The sequence below is a fragment of the Terrapene carolina genome, unplaced genomic scaffold (genome assembly GCF_002925995.2).
Source record: "Terrapene carolina triunguis isolate 2854851 unplaced genomic scaffold, T_m_triunguis-2.0 Scaffold85, whole genome shotgun sequence".
NCBI lineage: Eukaryota > Metazoa > Chordata > Testudines > Emydidae > Terrapene > Terrapene triunguis.
The window spans coordinates 25,529,760-25,542,203 of record NW_020664436.1 but is presented as its reverse complement, the minus strand read 5'-3'; positions in this window follow the sequence as shown (position 1 = coordinate 25,542,203).

The following is a 12,444-nucleotide window of genomic DNA, read 5'->3' as shown; positions in this document are numbered from 1 at the left end:
GATGCTGCATTAGCATCCACATGGTTTATTTATGGCTACATGCAAACATGCAGAACTCCAGAGCCTTCCTACTCCCCACCCACAGCACATTTCTGGACAAAAGCTGACACCCAAGTTGTACTTGGGACAAATGATTTTGTCACCTGTGGACTGCATGGACTATCTCTAACTGAAATAGACCAGATTTGGAAATTTTCCCAAATACACACACCAAGTTCACTCCATAGACAGTTGAGTGATTACAGAGCAGCAAACTGAAAGCCATTATTACTTTAAGGAAAACAGGAATGACTCTAGCAAACATTTGTGCCTTTTCAGTACAAATATTCTTTAAAGCTGTTCCTTATTGTTTGCAATTCTCGGTCACTATCTTGAACTTGACATGGTGGAGAAGAGGGGAATGCCAAAGTGCTGGGATACAAGCCACCATTAGCTGATGCACGTGGGAAGCCGGGGCTTCTCATAACTTTTGCATTGGTTCTTAAAGTGGAAACCCCTCCTATTACTGTAGTAATAAACTTTACACTGGAGTCAGAAACTTACCGGGCTCAGAGGAGGTTTCTGGCATCTCTCATTTTTTTGCAGGCTTGGCTGCAGAGTGTTTCTTGGGCAGGGCATCAAACAACTCCTCTGAGTATGGACCCAGCATTTGCTGTTGATCCTGTTCCACAGCCTGCTCTAGGACCGATTTTGGAAGCAGTCACTTCATGCTCCTCATGTGGAGCCTGCTGCTGGCTCCCATCATTCCTCATTCTGGATTCAGGGGACAGCAGGGCACCATCCCAGCTGATCAGGTCGTCATGCATCATGGGTGGCTCTGTGCTGGGTGCAGTGCCTGGCACCTGGTCAAACTCCCCATAAAACGGGCATGAAGTCAGCCCCAGATGCAGTTCTGGTCCCTGGTCTTCCAGTACTTGTTTTTAAGCCTCCTATTCCACTCCCTCCACAGGTCACCAGTCTGGAAAATTTGCAGCACTGCCAGCTTTTTAGCTATCTACTGGTACACATGGTCATTCTGGGTACTTTTGCTAAAGTCCACAGGTCTACTGGTCTTGCACCAGAGAGTCACCAAAATTTGGCTGTGCTCCTGTGACCATGAAGTAGCACACTTTGCCAAAGGCTTGTTCTCTTTGGTCTCCACTGCAATCACAGAATGCTCTCTGATGTGCGTTTGCAGCCCAGTGGTCAGAAGACATAGGAAGGGTTAACGCTGGCTCACTGAGTTGCTGAGTTGTACTCCAAGGGGGAGATAGGAGGTTTCCATTTTTAGTTGAGTCGATTGGAGATTTTTGGAATAGAGAGGACAAAGGATGTTGGCCCATGGGATTGTGGGATACTTTTGGTGGACTCCCAGAACATGAGTTAAGCAGGGCTGTGTCTATACTGCAGTGTCTATACTGTATATTTGTATAGAAAGTATAGTGTATATTTGCAGTGTCTATACTGCAAAGCAATATAGTACAGCAACATCAGCACTCTGCTGCCAAGAAGAAAAGGCTGTGGTGGCTTGTGTACAGATCAAGTAAACCACCGATGAGAACGCTTAACATGTGTATAGTCTCCCTCACGCCACTGGCTCATTTCAACCAATAGACATGAAGCGTGGAAATTAACTGGAGAGGAAGGGTAATGATTGGTTGAGTTATCTCAGATGTCACAAAGATGCAGCTTCAACCTTAATGATTACTCTTAAGAGCTACCTGAGCTAATGACATGGCCCTGACTATAATCATAACAATTAGGTAGAACTGTCATTGATAGTTTATCTTAATTATAATCTAATTTATTCAGATGTAGCCTATGCGTGAGATTACACTGAGATTCAATTATATATGAAAGTGTAAAGAGTCTGTGCAATTCCTTTATTAAGATCGAGGCACAATAAATGGTGAGACGCATGCTGGATTCAGAAAGTGATCATTTGCAAATGTTTATTCTGGAAAAGTAAGACAGTATTTCATCCAGCAAATGACCTAGAAAATCCATTTGTCCCCTGAAGAACAGTTGTAGCAGATTTGGAAACTAAATTCACTAATTAAACTCTGAAACACAGGAAGTTTAGTCCTCCGGCCCAAAGTGCAAATCTCAACTCAGCCTTAACTGTGGAGGTACCACTGGCCAAATACACCACTTCATTGAGCTGAAATATTACTTTGGGGGAGGATGCTTCCTTTAAGATCCTTTATTTTTGACCATTTTCCTGCTGCTGTGCCCTTTTCCCCACATCACCAAGCAAGGGCCCCACATCTCAGCAAACGATCTTATGGCAAGGCACTCCAGAGGAACTCTCTCTGAAGCCTGCCACTGCCTCTCGCTCATGTAGCCAGAAGTTATTACTTGATTCATTACAGGAAATTTCTTTCCCTTTGGGCTGTTCATGCTGGATCCACAGCCCTTCCTGCCCATGCTAGTCCTGCAAGCAAAGAATTAATTTTAAGATCCAAACTCAGACGTTCACGAATGCCAACCATGTCGTGCCACAGCTACTGAGGTCTGCCAAGTTCATATACTCTGTCATGAAGTATATAGTTAGGAGTTCTTCATTCAGGCCGTGTCTACACTATAGGGACTAGAGTTGCATAACTTTGGCACCGTAGCTATTCTGGCATCACCCCGTAGTGCAGATGCAGCCTACAGCAATGGAAGGGTTTTTTCCACCAGCATAGGAACACCTCCACAAGCGACAGTAGCTAGGTCAATGGACGCATTCATCCATCGACCTAGCTGTGTCTACACTGGGGGTTAGTTTGGAACAGCTCCAGCACTTGAGGTGAAGATTATGTTGACCTAAATGTTAAGTGTAGACCAGGTCTAAGTCACCTTCACAGATAACTCGTTGACATAGGCTTGCCATGGATATAACATGGCTGTGCCCCAAAGCTTAGAAGGGCTGAAATATGTGATGGTTTGAAGGCAGGACGGGAGGAAGTGCTGGCAGTTCAAGATATTACTCTACAGGACTCATATGATCCACTTCAGCTACCTTACCCCTATGCTTCAGTGCAGAAAGAGCCCTCCCGCATGAAGCAGGAGTGGAGGACTGCACTGTGCCCAAGGACGGCAGATGGAATCTCCAACAGACCAAAGAGAATGCTTGGCTCACCAGCACAGCTCTGCTGATTTTGAGTGCTGATGAATCGCAAGCACCCATGTGAATTTCCTTAACAAACATAGGCCCTTTTTACCAAATGTAGAAGCGATTTCACAGTGTGAGCGATCCAAACAGTAGCCAACACGCTTCTCATTATCTGCTCAAAGACTGCTCTGCTACATAGCACTAAATCTAGCCGATTTGACTGAATTTCGGGTGCAGGCTGGAATATTAGTTGCCATAAATGTATCATCTTTTACTGATCCCAGATACGGCCAGCCAGTCAGAACACAGCCACTCACCTGGACTGCAGTTTAGCCCATAAGCTGTGATTCAATTCACCCTTTAATTGCTGCAGCACACACATCTAACAACTTATGTAAGGATTCCCCAATCAGGATTGCACCAAGAAGTTTTAAAAGCTCTCCATTTAGGGTACAAAACAGCCTAAACATCAACGATTATATTCTCTCCAGAAGGACATTCTGGCTATTTCTGAATGGCTGCCTTAGCAGCATGAGGTGAAACCATAGTAGAAATGTGGGCACAACTGCCTGATGTTATTGATTCCAGTCAACAAACGGAGCAGTGTAATCTGTCTGCTTTTGTTCCGTTCACTTGGTGGTGTGTTCTCATTAGCCCCCCATGGATAGTCAACCTGTCAGGAGGTCTGCACTCCAACTGCCTGACCTCTGACTTCAACTCATTCTTCCACAAATTAATTTCCCAAATTGACAAATTAAAGTGCACAGAATGCCCAAGGTCACTAAATCACACTGGGTTCTGGTAAATGTCAACCAGCATTGGAAGAAAAAGAGGAGGGTCCAGGGGGGGAGAAAGAAAAACAAAATGCATTAATTGGAAAGAAATGAAAGAAAAATTAACATCTATATCTCTGATTTGAAGACGTGACTGTTGGTTTGTCTCATTAAAAATAGATTTTGACAAATCAAAGCAAATGGACCAGGACAAAGCTAATTCCCGCTTGGGAAGGATGTCTTGTGAAGTGGGCACGACTGTGTGGTTTACCTTGTCCTTGGAGAATGATGGGCCCTATGCGTAGGGCTGAAATGCTTCTCCTAGGGCCCCTGCTTCTATGTGGTTGGTTAGGGTTTATAGATTGGAAGAGTTAAGTGAGACAATTTGGACTAGATTCTTGTACAGTTCCTCACACTGCCTAGTATCTTACTTCTGTGAATACACCATTTGAGATCAATGGAACTACTCATAGAATGAGGTACTACACAGCCCAAGTGTCAGGATCTAATCCAGAAGTCCCACAGTACGCAGCCCACACTACAGGGTGGCATATAGCTGTGTCACCCCAGGAGCACCCCACGGAAGGACCGGTGGCTCTGTGAACCACAGTTCTCTCTCTGCTTCCCCCTTGCTAAACTTAATTGCAGTAGCTTTTCATGATTTCTTTAAAATAAGAGTTTCTATGGAAATAGTGAAAAGTCTTTAAATGTAAGTCTGTCATCGAAGCAGCTGTAATCTAAACATTAGTGTAAGAGAATCACAACCTGAAATTGACTGAAGTCATTTATCATTTACTTCTGGCCTAGACCAGCAGTAAATTGGTACCTCTGCTCTAGCCACTGACTGGCGGGAGGTAGAGCCAAGGCTCTGCCCATTCCCCACCTCTCTCCAATCACCGGCTCTGGGGAAGGTGCTAGCAAATGAGCAGCTCCATTTATTCCTTCAGAGCCAAATGTAGTAGGAAGAGAGCCTGAGACATAAGCCCTTGTATCAGAGGACTGGTATGAGGCAGGACCTGCTCACAGAATCTGGCAAGAATGGGGCTGATATTGCAGAAATACACATTCCTAAGAAGTGCTAAGTGCAGAGTACTCACACAAACGCATCCTGATATTAAGTGGTACCAGAACATCTCAATATCAAGGATGGTACAAAAACATTCCCCAAGGATAACAGGAACACACTGACCCCTCCTAATAGATAAGGTCAGGATGTCAGTACGTAATAGAGATGTTTTGATCGAACCAACATGTACAAGGTGATAACTAGCCACATTGGGGGCAGTAATTAACTATGTCAGAGGCAGTCCATAACTTGTCTGTATCAGGGTATAAAGATGTATCTCAGAGGGAGTATCTTTGTCCAGCCGAGGGGGGAATGGAAAGTCCCGCCATTCACTGAGCTGCGTCCATTGTCACGGGCATATATGTCTTAGTGTCCTCGTAGAGTCTTCCAGATGCTATTACCGTGCTTTGTCGACAATAAACCTGGCCTGACGCCTTCGTACCTTAACGGATCTTGTGGTCATTGGGCAGTTCACTTGAGGTCTGCTGTGCCAGCTGTCTGCACAGAGCTGGGACAGCACACAGGGAGAACACACACACGCAGCCAAACAAATGACCACACCAAGGTACAGGTGGCACATGTAGGAGCGTTAGGAAGTGGGGATTCGTGCTCCCCAGACAGATGTATAATCCAAGTAACAGTGTAGCCCAGGGGACCAAATTCTGACACCCTTATGCATGTACTCAGCATGAGTAAGGGTCACAGAATCTGGCCCAGAAGTGATGAAAACAACACAAGCAATGGAGATGGAAACCTCTGGACCGGCATGGTTGTACAAAGATCAGCTCAATATGGGACTTTTTTTAAATTGTGAAATTCATTTCCATGCAATTGATTAGTTTTACATAGTATTAGCTGGCACTACGGGGCCAGACTGGGTTCAATATAATAACAAATATCGTTTACCCACTGGCACTTACTGGTGTCACAAAATACCCCCACAGGAAATCATGTATCCTGAGCTGCCTGATGTCACAGAAAGTGCAAGGACCTGATTCTGATCTCTGTTATGCTCATATACATCAGAAGTAAATAGTGTAAGACACAAGTGTACTGCGAGTGCAAGTAAGATCAGATTCAGGTCCCAAAATTCAGAGATGCACAGGTTTTAAGGCCAGAAGAAACAGTTACAATCATCTCCTGAATAACGCAGGCCACGGAATTTCACCAAGTGATTCCTGCATCAAGCCCATAACTTATGGCTCAACAAGTGTGGATGGTGGGCTCAGTATATGGACTAATTCAATAAAAATGACTTGTCGAGGTTGGACAACATGGGTGATGCTCATCCCTCATTTACTCCCACTGGCTTTAACTGAATTGCACCAAGGATGAATTTTGCCCTACATAGCTTATCAATACTCTGCATCAGTAACACTGCGTAAAAGCAAAGCACATCTGGGACATCAGAAAGATAAAGATGAACAAGAGCAATGGGAATTTTAAAATGCACTGAAACAGAACTTGATTTTATATTGTAATGATGATACTCAGGGTATCACAAAGGTATTTTATACAGCACTGAATCATGATGGAAGTGCAGTGACTGCTGACACAAATGAAAGTGCCGTGTTATCTGTTAAGCAGTACCTTTCACCTGGCCACCCCTCCCCCAGAGGGAAAGTCTTAGTTTATGCCTCTTTGAAGGAGTAGCATAGTACAGTATCACCAGTCTTCCCACACTCCTGCCCCCCAACCCCTGTGCAGTTCTGAAGTGACAGCATTTGACACAATATGGGCCCAAGCCCAAGAATGGTACCTGGTCTTGAACTGACGGGGCTACTAACTACTGGTGTCTACTATTTCTTAATTAAGGACTAGAATGTGGCGTTGCCACAAGCTCTGTGTATGTAGCAATGCCACCCCAGAAGACGCACAGGGAAAGTGTCTAAGAGGCACAATTCCCTCTCTGCTTCCCTTTTGCTCCAGGAAAGTAGTAATCTGCTGCTAATCTAGATCAACAGCACCTCTGTACCTGCTTAGCTGCACTGGCTGGTGCCTAGTGGATAAACCCAAGGGATGATGCCCACATACCTTGTCCAGGGTGGGGAGCAGCCCATGTACAAAGCCCACTTACTCCTGTGCACCCAGATCCAAGGACAGGGTGGCCTCCACATTACCATAAACAGGATTCTTCCTGACAGCAGATTGGGTCGTAGGCAGTCAGGCCCAGTGGTTGGAGTGGGAATCATGCCTAATAGTCGGAATCCAAATGCCAGAGCCAAGAGTTGAGGAAGAGTCTGAGTCAGGAGCCAGAGCTGAAGGTTGGAACCAAAATATGGGGTGGATCTTCAGGGACTTGCGTAATTGCAAGGTTACTAGGTTGATCCATTTCTCAGTCTTGAAAGGGCCCAGATATTGGTGGTCCAGTATGGCTGAGAGGTGAGTAGATTTCAGATTATGGGTGGACAGCCAGACTTTGTCTCCTATGGCAAGGTCGACGGCAGCCTGGTGGTCCCAGTCAGAATGATGTTTATACACTTCCTTGGCTGCTTGTAAGTGCTCTTTGAGTTCCTGGTGTGGCATTATTGTAAGCAAATGCAGCACATGGGAGCAGAGACAACCAATTGTCCTGGTAATAGTTCAAGAAGCAGTACAAATATTGTTCAAGAATCCAGTTGACCTGCTCCGCCTGTCCGTTAGTGTGTGGATGATAGGCAGTTGAGAGGAGGGGCTCAATCTTCAGAAGTTTTACAAATGCCTACCAGAACCGGGAAATGAACTGAGACCATGGTCCGACATGATGCCTGATGGCAATCCCTGGAGCTGAAAAATGTTTTCCAAGAAGAGACAAGCCATTTCCTGAGCAGTAGGGATGGTACGGCAGGGGGCGAAGTGTGCCATGGTTAAGAGGTCAACCACAACTGGGATTGTTGTATATCCCTGGGAAGGCGGCAGCTCCACAGTAAAGTCAACAGAAATGGTAGCACATGGTTGAGGTGGAATGGGCATGGGCTGGAGAAGGCTGAACAGTTTTGAGCAGGGACACTTGGTCCACACACACAAGTCACAGGATCTTATGTAGCTCTTGATTGAGGTGTGCAAGCGTGACCACCAGAAACTTCTTGTGATTAGACTCCAGGTCTTGAGATGGCCAAAGTTCAGCCTTGGTTGCCTCTTTGGGATGTAGATACGGTTCTGATGGTAGAGGACCCCTCTTGGAACCTACTCCTGGGGGCATCAGGTTTCTCCAGAGTCTGGCAGATCTGAGTAGCGAAGGGGTCATTGGGTAACAAGGTACGAATTGACTCCATTAGGCTGTTGTCTACTGTCCCTGTAGGGGAGCGACCTGTATCTGCAGTGTAATGACCCATATCTCTGGCAGGGGAATATTGGCTGGGGAGGAATCCATACTAACCACTGATCTGGACCCCTTGTTAGCCTAGTTCCCCTCTGTTTACTTTGGGCTGCTCAAACTGTCAGTGGACTGGGTCATAGGCAGTCAGGCCTAGTGGCTGGAGCAGGAGTCAGCCTAGGGGCTGGAGCGGGAGTCAGGCCTAGGGGCCAGAGTCCAAGGCTGAGTCAGAGTCAGGAGTCAGAGCCAAGGGTTGGAACCGGATTACCAGGAGTGAGGAAAGGCAGGAGTAGGACTGGTTCTGAGGCAGGAGCAAGGCTGGAACAGGATGGGAACAAGGCTGGGTGCAGGGCAGAATCTGGGCCGGAGCAGTGGAAGAACAGAGCAGGAGCAGGGCTTGGAGAGATGAGCACAGGGAGGGAGAGTCCATGGGCAGGTGTATTGAACAGCCAGCAAGCTATTGCTGCTGTTAGGTTTAAAAACCGGCCTGCTGGTTTCTTCAGCCAGTCAGGCAGGGCAGTCCATCAGGCAGCCTCGCTGGCTGCTTAGGGCATCAGAAGTACTGAGCAGGCACAGCTAAGGGCCTTACTCCTGACACTTCCTTCCCTTTATTCCCTCCTCGCACATAGAGCTCAAGTCAGAATCGAATCCTTGTCTGGGAAGGAGAGAGGTGAAGACTGTAACATTAGCTTTAATAGGGTATGGCCAGATTCTGTCACTTTTACTCACACTGAGTAGTACCTTACTCTCCCAATAGCTCCATTGAAAAGAATGGCATTATTCATGGAGTGAGGTGCGACTCCCGGTTAAAGTGGCAGAATTGGGTTTAGTGGTTGCAATCTGCAATTGCATTACAGGTCTGAGCCTGTTATTTTATCAATATAACATTTTATCACCATGTAACTCATATATGACAGAGGCCAACAAATAGGAAAAGTTAATCCACCTTTGTTGCTTATAAGAACATCCTTCCAATGAGTTATGTCTTCACTGGATTGCAGTGTAGTGCTATTCTCTAGTCATTGGCAAGCAGGGAATTGAAGGTTAACTCCTTCCTGCATTAAGACAAAAATATACTTTTGTGTAACGTGGGTTTGTATTCCCACTAATCTTTTCAGTCCTACTGTATCACAGAAGAGCTAGGGGAGGTACTTACTGGCTAAGGGGACTAGAAATGGGAGAGAGAGTCTTGTATCTTTAGGTCCCTGGTTTATATTTAACCCAGGTTGGTAGTTACCCAAAAGTTACCATCTGATGGCTGTGGTGTGACATTTGTTTGGTGGTCCAGCTCAGCCTGAAGCGAACAGGTGTCTACGTCATGAAAAAGCATAGCACACTTGGCACCGTTGTCAGCCTCAGCAGGAAGGCTGAAGAGAGCGACTGAGCTGCTTCTCTCTCTCCTCAAGATGCTCTTCACGGGTCAGGGTTCAGATAGCACACTGGAGAAAATAGCATTGTCCCTCTGCATGCTATACCTCTTTTGTGGCTAAATGCAGGCCTTAGGCCTCCAAAATAGCGCCATTCACCAGTGTTAAAATCACTTTGGGCCACACTCTGTAGCTTTATTCACACAACTCATGCAGAATAGTACCTTACTCCACAAATAGCCCCACTGAAGTCAATGGGAGCATTCAAGGAGTGTGGTGCTAAGAAACTGCAGTACGGGTGTCAGAATGTGGGCCGTTAAATCATAACAGACTAGATTGTCTCATTAAGCCCAGCCCTGAGCAAGAGGTGGTACATCAGCTGTGCCAATCCAAGGGTGGCCAAAGGAGTAACTGTGACCCACAGACATACCTTTGGGTTATCATTCCTCCTTGGCTGCCTTCTTGCTCACAGAGGAGTAGTTATTTATTGCTGCCCTGTACCAATAGTAAATTACTACACCCCCCACGCCCCCCGTACTGACTCAGCTACTCTGGCCAGCGAGTAAGGGGATGGAGCCAAGACGTCACCCATTCCCTGCCCATCCCCCACTCCTGGGAAGTAGTAAAACAGTGAAATAGTCCCTCTTACTCTTATATGCCTGGACCTAAGCTCTGGGTAGCCCACGTAGTCACACAAGGGGAATTCTTACTCCCTTGCACAGGCATGTAGCCAGAGTCACAGTCTAGCCCAAAGTAAATATCTAGGTAACCCTTCATGGTAGGATAAATCTCCTTTAAACCGTTTGCTTTATTTTCCCTTCCTGTTCCCAATAGGTAGAATACAGCACTACAGCAAAGAATCGTTCTGTTTTCTTATTTTTTTCCACCTAACATTTCATGTTATACCTTGCATTAATTATCCAGCACTTCCAACATCCAGCATTTCAACTCACAAAATTTGCTGCTCCAAAATGATCATGTCAACAAAAATGTCTTAATGTTACTTTTAAGACCACTAATTGATTCTGCTGCCCTGATATCCACTTGCAAGGCATTCCAGAGCCTAGGAACATTAACAAGCAAATGCTCTGGCACCAGCTGTCTTAAGCTTAACTCTAGTCTCCACCAAAAGGCTGGCATTAGATGTCTTCTCATTTTACATGTTTTCATTTTTACAACATTCCATAGTTTTGAAGCTACTGTAGGTTGAGTAAGGAGTGGATCTGGTGACCTAAAAATTTAATCTTACTTCAGTCTCTTCTTTTTGCGAGAGGGAGGGAGGTGACTATGATGGAAAAAAATTCTTTAATATGAAATTATATGCATAAGCTTCTGTAGAGAACAATGGGTACATGACATGGATTCATCTCACAAGACATATATATGAATCACTGGGGTAACAAGATTTATTTCCCTTCCCCCAGAACCCCATCTAAACTAGGAAAAAGAGGTATGTTTAGCAAACATGTTAGCTAAAATATATTAATTAACATTTATAAGCACTACTTAGCACCTAATATAGACAAAGACAGAGGTGTTTAAAAACCATGATAGCTAAAGTTGATTAGATCAGCTAACATGCTTTTAAGCACCACTCTCTTCATCATAAGTGTTAATCAGTGTCTAAATCATATTAGCTAGCACATTTGCTAAACTCATCTAATTTTCCTAAGCTAGAAGGGCCCAAGAGGGCCTAGAATAGTAGTTCAATTTTTAAAGCATTGCACTGACCATTTTGAAACATGCATACAAAATACTAACCCTTAATTTTAACATGTAATTCTTCCACAGTTTCCTTGCTGTGCTAGGTTGTAGCAGTATTTTTATGAGTGTACCTGATATATTTTGGTAAGGATTTCAGATGAGTGTTCTGCAGCAAATATTTGGTGTTATCAAAGTTGTTAAACAAACACAATTGAAACTCCCAGTGCCACTATCTAGCACTCATATTTAATTCCTCATTACATTCAGTGACTTCAAATAGAAATTCGGCCCCGCTCTGCAACCCTGTTTCTTTCTGTAAAGCATGTAGTTTGCATATTAAGGTAAATAATACAAACCACAAAGAGAAATAAGAAAAATTCACTAGTTCACATTATTGGCTAGATCCTAGATACTGTAATTTATACCAATATAAATCTGGCGTAACCCTATTAGCTTCTGTGGTGCTACTCCAGATTTTATACTGGTGTAAATGAGATCAGAATCACTTTAGAGCAGACTGCTATTCACAATCTCTAATGTATGTTACACATGGGATATATTGTTTTCAGGGCCATAAACTAAACACTAAAAATTAAATCAAAAAACAAAAACACCAGAAAGTTAGAAAAGAAGGAAAGATCATTTATAATAACCAAAGATTTGTACTTCAAGTAACCCAGCAAACTTGTCAGTCTTACACGCATAGCCAAGAAAATCAACCCTAGACCCCAGAAATTATGCTACATATCATATAACCCACCGGCATGTTAATACCCTTTCCTTTTTAAATCTTTGGTCTCCCTTTGGAGTCTACCCTTTAAGTGAGGATCAGACTGACATGTTGCAGGCTCAGCTTTCTTTTTGAGCTGGCAAGTCATCCAGGAAGGAATGGGTAGGATGTCAATCTTGGGGGGATATGCAGAAAATTCCAAACTGGAATCTGCACATCGTCACTTTACAGTGAGATATAATAAATTAATATCTCACACTCACAGGGCAAGATCCTCATTGATTTCAGTGAGATATGCTAAAGGGCTATGTTGATTTATACGAGGTGAGGTTCTGGTCCATAATACTGAAGACTTAGGACCTGACTAACTCTGGACCAGATTCTTTTTCTTTCTTTCTTTCTTTCTTTCTTTCTTTCTTTCTTTCTTTCTTTC